Source organism: Teleopsis dalmanni, chromosome 2 (genome assembly GCF_002237135.1).
Source record: "Teleopsis dalmanni isolate 2A chromosome 2, ASM223713v2, whole genome shotgun sequence".
NCBI classification, from domain to species: Eukaryota; Metazoa; Arthropoda; class Insecta; order Diptera; family Diopsidae; genus Teleopsis; species Teleopsis dalmanni.
The window spans coordinates 168,877,333-168,886,844 of NC_051847.1; the positions used below are offsets into that span (position 1 = coordinate 168,877,333).

Here is a 9,512-nt window from a genome sequence, read left to right on the forward strand (position 1 = left end):
CAAACCCCGTTTAAAAAAGTTAGTTGAACGCAGTCGGCTTTTTGGTTAGTTTGGTAAAATTTGCAATTGCAGCCGTCATTGCATGCAATTGAAACGGACCAAAGGAATTCATTTTGCACAGTTTCATTTGGATTTGATTGAATCCAAAATTGTAAATTGAAAATAGAAAAGTTAGCAAGTTTTTATTTGAAGATTTAACGGCTAATTGTGAAAAACTAAAAATTGCATGTGGAATTAACTAATAATTATTATGATTGCAGTTTGAGCATTGAAAATAAAATCGAAACAATATTGAATATAAAAACGAAATATGATATAAGATTTAAATTGACTTTTGAAGAAGTGTGCAAATTGTAAAAAATTTTAATAACTTTGTTTAAGTGAACTGAATCGAAAATATTTCATTTATTAATTTTTATAACAAAATATAAATTTTTAAAGATTTGTTTGTTATTATTTGGATTTCGCATAATTGCTTAAAGGTGAGTAACTATTTTCATTTTTTTACCTATAAAAATTTAAATCCTCATAAACTACTTAAAACATTACAAAAAACTTTTCACTTAATTCCAATTGAGCTATAATAACAATATACAATTAATAAAAAAATAAAATTTGAATATTTAAAACAAACAAAAAATTATATATGTTTGCATTTTAATTATTTTTTTAAAACGTATAAATTGTACTTAGTGTAGTATTTTTTAAAAAAAACCTGCAATTTATTCATAAGAGAGGTGTTGAAAATTCCAATTGTACCAAAACAATAAATTTTCAATTAAAAATATTTGTATAATTTTGCTTTAAATTTAAAAAAACAAAAAATTAAAATTTATGCTTCCTGAATAATAATTTTGCTTAATATATAAAATAAATATTAACAAAAAATATTTTTGTTTCTTATTAAAAATTTGGCTTAAAAATATATAATAAATATTAACATAAAAATATATTTTACTCTGAATAATAATTTGGCTTAATTTATAAAATAAATATTATAAAAATATATGTATTTGTTTCTGAATAATAATTTTGCATAAAAATATAAAATAAATATTAAATTAGAAATATATTTATTGCTGAATAATAATTTTGTTTAAAATATAAAATACATATTATCACTAAAATATTTTTGTGCCTAAGTAATAATTTTGTTTAATATATAAAATAAAAACTAACATAAAAATATTTTTTTTTCTGCATAATAATTTGGCTAAATATATATGAAATGAACATTAATATAAAAATATTTTTGTTTCTAAATAATAATTTTGTTTAAAATATAAAATAAAAATTAACACAAAAATATTTTTGTTCCTAAATATTAATTTTGATTAATTATATATATATATAAATTAATTAATTATAATATTAAAATATTTTTGTTTCTGAATAATAATTTAACTTATAAATATAAAATAAATATTTATATAAAAATATTAAAATTTTGAATATATAAATATATAAAAATTATATAATACAGTCAAACTTCCATAACTCGAATTTTCTATAAGTCGAACTAAATAAAGTGTAACAGGATTTAAAGAGCAAATTACATACAATTACAAAGAAAAATATTTAACTCGAAGTCTCCATAAGTTATGGAAGTTTGACTGAAATTTAAAAGGTTTTTATATAATAAATAATTACAATAAATATGTACTTAAAAAAGTACTTCATAATTTTAATAATGTATTCTTAAAGAAATTATTTTCAATTAAAATTTTACAGATTATACAAAATAAAGAAGAATAATATAAAATATATAATATATTTAATCTTATATATAAAATTAACTTTGTCAAAATGTTAGTTACCGTACTCCTCCGAAACGGCTTTACCGATTTTTACCAAATTTTATATGCGTATTCAGTAGGTCTGGGAATCGGCTACTATCTATTTTTCATACCGCTAAAGTGATTAGGGTGTCCCTATCCAGCAAAAATATCTTTATTGCTTTAACAAAAATTTTTTTATTTTTTTGACATAAATTTTTTTATATTTTTGAAAAAGTAAACTTGCTATAATATGAAAAGTTGTTGTCTATGAAAATACTGAATTCATAAAACTGCCCCCTAATTTTTGCACTATCGTTGATTCCCAAAATGCTCTCATTGACCGCGTATTTCCAGATGTACACATACAATACATAAATCATGGGTGGCTGGCAGAAAAAGCCATTAGCAGCAAAAAAAAACGTGGACGTTGATGAATTAAACTTCAAGAGAAAGCAGACATTGCCAGGCGACTTAATATCATACAAATCGATCGATACAGTTTGTGATACCAACGAAGTTGTAAACTATCCAGCAGAATTTTTAAACTCACTGGATTTGCCAGGCATCCCACCACACATTTTACGACTGAAAGTTGGATCACCGATTATTTTACTTCGGAATTTGAACCCACCACGGCTATGCAATAGTACGCGATTGGTAATTAAAAAATTGATGAAAAACATTATCGAAGCCACCATTTTGAATCGCAAGGTCCGAAACGAAAAAGTTTTATTGCCACGAATTCCAATGATTCTCACAGACAAGCCAATTTAATTCAAACACGTTCAATTTTCTATTAGATTGGCATTTGCAAAGACCATCAATAAGTCACAAGGCCAAACGATGTCTGTTTGCGGTCTTATATATAAAATTTCCATGTCACAATGTTAGTTACCGTACTCCTCCGAAACAGCTTTACCGATTTTTACCAAATTTTATATGCGTATTCAGTAGGTCTGAGAATCGGCTACTATCTATTTTTCATACCGCTAAAGTGATTAGGGAGTCCCAACCTAGCAAAAATATCCTTATTGCTTTAACAAAAAATTTTTTTATTTTTGACATAAATTTTGTTTATATTTTTGAAAAAGAAAAATTTTTTTCTTAATATTTTATGTAACTACGCCAACAAGTACATCGAGCATTTACATACACTTCGTTCTTCGTCTTCGCCTTGCATGGCAGATGGAAAATGTACTAAAAATTGAAATCTAAAGCTTTCACTAATGATACTATAACAAATACCGACGGATATCCAATATATCGTCGAAGAAATCCCGATAATGGGGGACAATGGCGGGTGGTGCCGTATTCGCCTCTGCTAAGCTAAACATACAATGCTCATTATTAATGTTGAGTTTTGCAGTTCTGTGAAGAGCATCAAATATATAAGTATGTCCATAAAGGCAGTGATATGGCTGTGTTTAGAGTAGAAAATACTAATATAAATGCTCCTCCAATGAACAAAAACGGTGAAATTACGCTCTACCAAATTGGTCGGTACATCAGCTCCAATGAAGCTGCTTGGCGTATCTTCGGTTTTCTAATTCATGAACGGGATCCAGCAGCTGTTCAGGTAGCCGTTCATCTTGAAAACGGTCAGCGTATTTTTTTCACGAACGAGACAGTGATTGATCGTGGTACAAATCCACCTAAATCTACACTCATTGCATTTTTTTAATTGTGTAATAGTACGGATGATTTTGGTGCCTTTGCAAGAACATTACTCTATTCACAAGTACCACGCTATTTCACATGGGCTCAAAAAAAAATGGATGCCCCGCAAGCAAGTTTCACCAGTTTATGCATGTCTCAATTTATTTAAATCGAACGCTTATTTATAGTTAATCCAAGACACACTGAGTGCTTTTATCTTCGACTGTTGTTGGTTAATGTTACTGGCCAATTATCATTATTATTATTTACAGTCAATCCAAGACAATTTAAATTTGAAGATACAACAGTTGTTGCCAGGGAACTTGGTATCATACAAATTTATTGATTTTAAATTAATAATTTAATAAATGAACTATAATAACTTAAAAATAATATTGTTTGGCGTTTATTTTTATTTTCCTTTTCGTTCATAGCGCTCCATGCCTATTTCATGCATATACCACATACTTACACACTTATAATAAGTAAGTTACTTTTTGTCTACACTAGAATTTATCTAGAAACTAGAAATAATTTATAAGGCAAAACAACGTTTGTCGGATTATCTAGTAATAATATAAAATATATTTTTATTAATAAAAATATCAAAATTTTTGAAAATATAAATATATTAAAATTATATAATAATTTCAAATATTTCTTTATAATAAATAATTACAATTAATATGTACTTGAAAAGGTACTTCATAAACTAAATAATATATTTTTTAGAGAAATTATTTTCAAATAAAAATTTACAACCCATATAAAATAAAAATGAAGTTTATAATATAATATATTTTTATTATGATTTTAAAAATCTATTCCAATATTCTCATATCTCTTCGAAATATATTTATGTCATTGTTATAAAATTTTTATTTTTAATTATAATAAATTTATGCAATCATAAATATAAATTTAAAAAAAGTAATAATAAACTCAAGCAATGCAATAATATTTTTTTATTATATCATAAATAAATTCAAATTAATTAAAAAAAATTAATAAAAATTAAAAAAAATAAATTAAAATTTTTAAAAAGATTGAAAAATAACAACTACAAAATTTCTAATTTTTAATTTATATAATATATTATATAATATATAATTATATAATATATTTTAATTTTTAATTTTTAAAGCGCTTAAATGTATATAATCAATTACAAAATAATTAATACACTACATTATTTAGTATTTAATAATTCTAATAAAAATAAATTAAATTAAATACTAAAATAACTGTTGGCATATATTAAATATGCCAATAAATACTAAAATATTTAGTATTTAATAATTCTAATAAAAATAAATTAAATTAAATATTAAAATAACTATTGGCAACAGAATAAAAAAACTGTTTATTGATTTTTTGTTTTGAATTCATTTTATATATTTAAATCGAGAGCTTATAATAACTATATAAAATAAATTAAAAGTGAAAAACAAATCAACAGTTTTTGATTTCTTTTAAATTAAAGATTTTAAATATATTTAAATTTAAATGAAATAAATTTGAAAATAAATAAATAATATATTTAATTATAATATTATATAATATATCATTAAAAATTATAATATTAATAAATTATATAATTTGTATAGAAATGATAAAATTTATCAAGTTTGTGAAATATAATAACTTATGATAAGAATAATTAAAAAATATTTTTTTAATAACTATTTAGTTTTATTCTATATGAAAAATGTAATTTCGAGTTACAAATAAATATTATCATAAGAAAACGTAATAAACGTAATTAAGTAACTCATAAATAATTCATAAAAAAATTTTTTAACAAATTAAATACGTAAAAAATTTTGAATAATGTGTTTACAAATAATAAAAAAATATATTCAATTAAAATAACAAATAATTGTTAAATTGTTTTCATTTTATCTGATTTATAATTAATACTTAAATATACTATTTAATTATAAAGGTCTATTACCCCGCAATATTAGTATTGATATAATATAGTATATAAAAAAAATTTGATTTTAACTGAAATATATATTAATTTTTAACTTCATAGCAATAAATAAATATATTGAAGATTGTTTAATAAATTTAAAATTTTTTTGAAAATAATGCTTTGAATCATTTTACTATAATACAAAATATAAATATAAAAATATAAATATAAATAATATAATATACATATAAATAAATATAAATATAAATAATGATTTAATTCTTGATTTTAACGCTTGAAGTATTATTGAAATCCTAAACTTTTAACTTTGAATTATTAAAAAACAACCAATATCAAGAGTACAGAGCTATGGTTGCTCTCTAGTTATCTAATCTAACGTCTAAAACTGTGTTACCATTTTAAGTAAAATTGTCTGATTTTACAGTATGTCGGCTCTGTCTGGATGCAATGAAGATTTTTGTTGTATTCTTTACGATTGTTCAGCTTTGATTTGGTCTAGAAGGTGTTGAACCATCTGGAATTAGAAATTCTAAAATGAAAAGTATTCTGATCTTCAATTGGAAGCAGTATGCCGTGTTTTTGGTTAGAATCAAATGAAATACAAAAAGTTTTTTAAAGTCGGAACTCTGTTCTGTGTAAAGTTTTATTGTTTTATTCTTACTAGTCATATTCTAGTGCTTTATTTAAACCCGATGTTTAGTTACATTTTTTTAATAGCTATGTATTAATTATATAAAAGTCCATAATTTAGATTTCTTCAGATTACAGTTCAGATTAGCCTTAGATTTAAACACAACTATTTTATTACTACCATTAAAAATGTTTGCTTTAAAGTATTTTCATTACCTTAAATATTATAACCATATGTGGTATTTAAATTCCTGAATTTATGTTAAACGTAAGGCAATACGATCATTTAATCATTTGAATCAAATGATCAGTTGTCATAGAAAAACAAAACCTTGATTTGAAAAACTTCTTTAAAGAACTCCAAATAAATGTTTGTGATTTTATTGTTCAAAAATATAAATAAATCATATGTTATGTACAAAAATTTTTGTAGTATCTATAAAAATGATGAAAAATGACATTTTTTTATGATTATTTAATAAACATAAAAACTTCATCTTGCGGTCATAAGTTATTTAATTTTCATTTCAGTGTTTGCTTACATTTTAATGGTTGTAAAATTCGCAGACACTGACTGGAGATATAGACATTGCTGCACTGAAAACTAAATATTTAAACATTTAATATAAAACTCAGTTCTTTTAAGATTGATATTTAATACAGCTCACTTGTTTATAGACTAAACAAATTTCTTTTCGAAAGTGTTTGCATTCTGTGTAAATTTGGTTGCACTTTAAATGAAAAGATTTTTAAATAAGATAAATATATTTGATATTTATTTTAATCATTTATTTTTAAACTAAAATGTATTATTTCGTAAACAAAAATTTATTAATAAATAAATTTTTATAAAAATCTTACGACAGTATTTTATTAGAAAAAAAATTTAATGTTTACAGAAAAAGTTATTAGGAAATAAATTTTTATAAAAATTATATGACAGTATTTTTAAAGAAAAAAATTTAGTGTTTATTCTTTTAAATAAATAAATAAATATAAATAAAATAAAAATATAAAATAAAATAAAAATAAATAAATATATATTAAATATTAAAATGTTTATAAGAAACCAAGCTCTTTTTGAGTGAAAATTTAAATAGAATTATTTTATTATAAATCTCATAAAAGTAGTTTTTTATACTTAAAAATATTTATTTACATTCAAACCTACACAACATTATTCGTAAAGCAATATTTACAAATACAAATACTTTACTTTTGTATTCAGAGGTTAGATGCGAAATTGAGATATTGAATGCTCCTTAGTATTCTGTGAGTTTAATTATTATCTGACAAATTGATCTTTTTGTGAAGTTTTTATTTATTAATATTCATATCATTTATGTAAATATTCAATTCTCTAATTATAATATACATTCAACGTGGTATCATATTTCATTTCTATATTGGTGAATCATATACAAAGTTATAGCTAGTAGATCACTTACACTTAGTTTGGTAAACATAGAAGTTGACAATATAAATTAAATAAGGATAAAATTCTTATCAACTATGTTTTAAAACATAATCTAATTTAGGTTAAATATAAAAATACACACAATTTGTACTTAAAGTGTGAAGAAAATCAGAGTTTATATTCCCGAAGAGGTTTTTATAAAAAACTTTAATAATTCTAAACAAATTATTGTTATTAACATATTGTTATAAATTTTTAATGTTACAAAATTTATGCAATAGTTTTCTAAATCAAAATTTAATTGTAAAATATTGGAAAAAAATTATTAACTTTCATAATTTCATTTTCTATTATTTAAACTTAAATAATTCTTAAACAATGTTACTAAAATTTTTATAAAAAAAAAATAAATAAAAAATGAAATATTAAATATATAAATCACAAAATATTTATTTTTGATATGTTATACAATAAAAAAATTATGAATAATGGTATTTAAATTAAAATTCAATAAAGTTAAGAAAAAATAAAAAATTAAATGCTATATTATCAACATATATAAATTAATTTCTAATAAATAAAATATAAATAATTGAATAATAATGGTATCAAAATTTTAATTAAAAAATTGATAAATAAATCAAAAGTCAAAAATAAATAAATATTATATTATATTATAATTACCAGTATAAATAAATTTATTTCTTATAAATATGATTAATTAAACAATGATAGTGATAACATTTTAATAGAAAATATGAATGAAAAAATATAAAATTAAATAAAGAATTAAATATTATCGTATTAATCAACAAAACTCAATTTATTTGAGGTGTATTATATTTGAATAATTAATCAGTAATAGTAATAAAATTTTAACAAACAAGATTGATTAAAAAGTACTAAATTAAATTAATAATCAAATACTATAATCACCAATACTAACATATTTATTTCTAATTGATTAAACATGAATAATTAATCAATAGTATGAATAAAATTTTAGTATAAAAAATTAATGAGAAAGTAAAAACTTTAAATATATAATTAAATATTATACATTAAGACTGAAAAGTTTTCGGAAATTCTCATTTAAAATTCGCGCGCTGTATATTTTTCGATATTTTAAGTTTATGTAGTTTGGCAGCACTGTCCTTAATTACTATGCCAAAAATGAGCTCGATCTGTCAGACAGTTCGTTTACGGCAGCTGTTGAAACCAGTTCACCTCAGTAGTGCGTTGCGAAATGTCTTCGACGGTCGTACGACCGTCCTGGAAGGCTTTGTACCACTCATAAACTTGAGTTTTCGATAAAACTGATTCCCCATAAGCCTTTTGTAGCATTCGCAACGATTCTGCACACGAAATTTCGTTCGAAACACAAAATTTGATGCAAACTCTTTGTTCAATATTTTTTTCCATTGTTTTTTTCGCAACGCCCTACTGAGGTGAACTGGTTTCAACAGCTGCCGTAAACGAACTGTCTGACAGATCGCGCTCATTTTTGGCATAGTAATTAAGGACAGTGCTGCCAAACTACATAAACTTAAAATATCGGAAAATATACAGCGCGCGAATTTTAAATGAGAATTTCCGAAAGCTTTTCGGTCACAATGTAGGCGTATCTAACTGTTTTTCAATCATATTCGTTATTCTTTTAAAATAATATATAATAATTAAAAACCGAACAGGTTAAAATACAAACATTTTCTAAATATTTTATTATATATATATATATATATATATATATATGTATGTATATGATAAATGTATTGAATTATGGTTATTTTAAGAATTGTGGAAGCATTATGTGGTGTAATTATTATTTCTAATTATTATGTTTTTGTATTCCTATCTCAGTGCAATACAACTTAAGTAACTAATACAAGTATTTATTAATTTTCAGTGAAATATTTTTAAAATTTAATGCAATTTATTTAAATAATTAAATCAGGTTCGTTAATTTTTTGTAGCTGTATGTAACGTTGCACTCATAAAAATGTATATTCTCATATGTCTGCATATAATTTTATAGAAGGTATCTACCAACCTATGTAGTTCATATGTTATAAAAAACAGTATAATTTAATTA

At 22.2% G+C, this 9,512-nt stretch overlaps 1 protein-coding gene across 1 annotated transcript in view; it reads left to right on the top strand.

Moving 5' to 3' along the window:
• Positions 1-234: 234 nt before the first annotated feature.
• The window catches only part of LOC119676128 (peroxidase-like), a gene marked incomplete at its 3' end in the record, with an annotated part of 95,526 nt that continues 86,248 nt past the window's right edge, over positions 235-9,512 (top strand). The window contains exon 1 of the mRNA XM_038087359.1: positions 235-482. The remainder of the gene's footprint in view (positions 483-9,512) is intronic.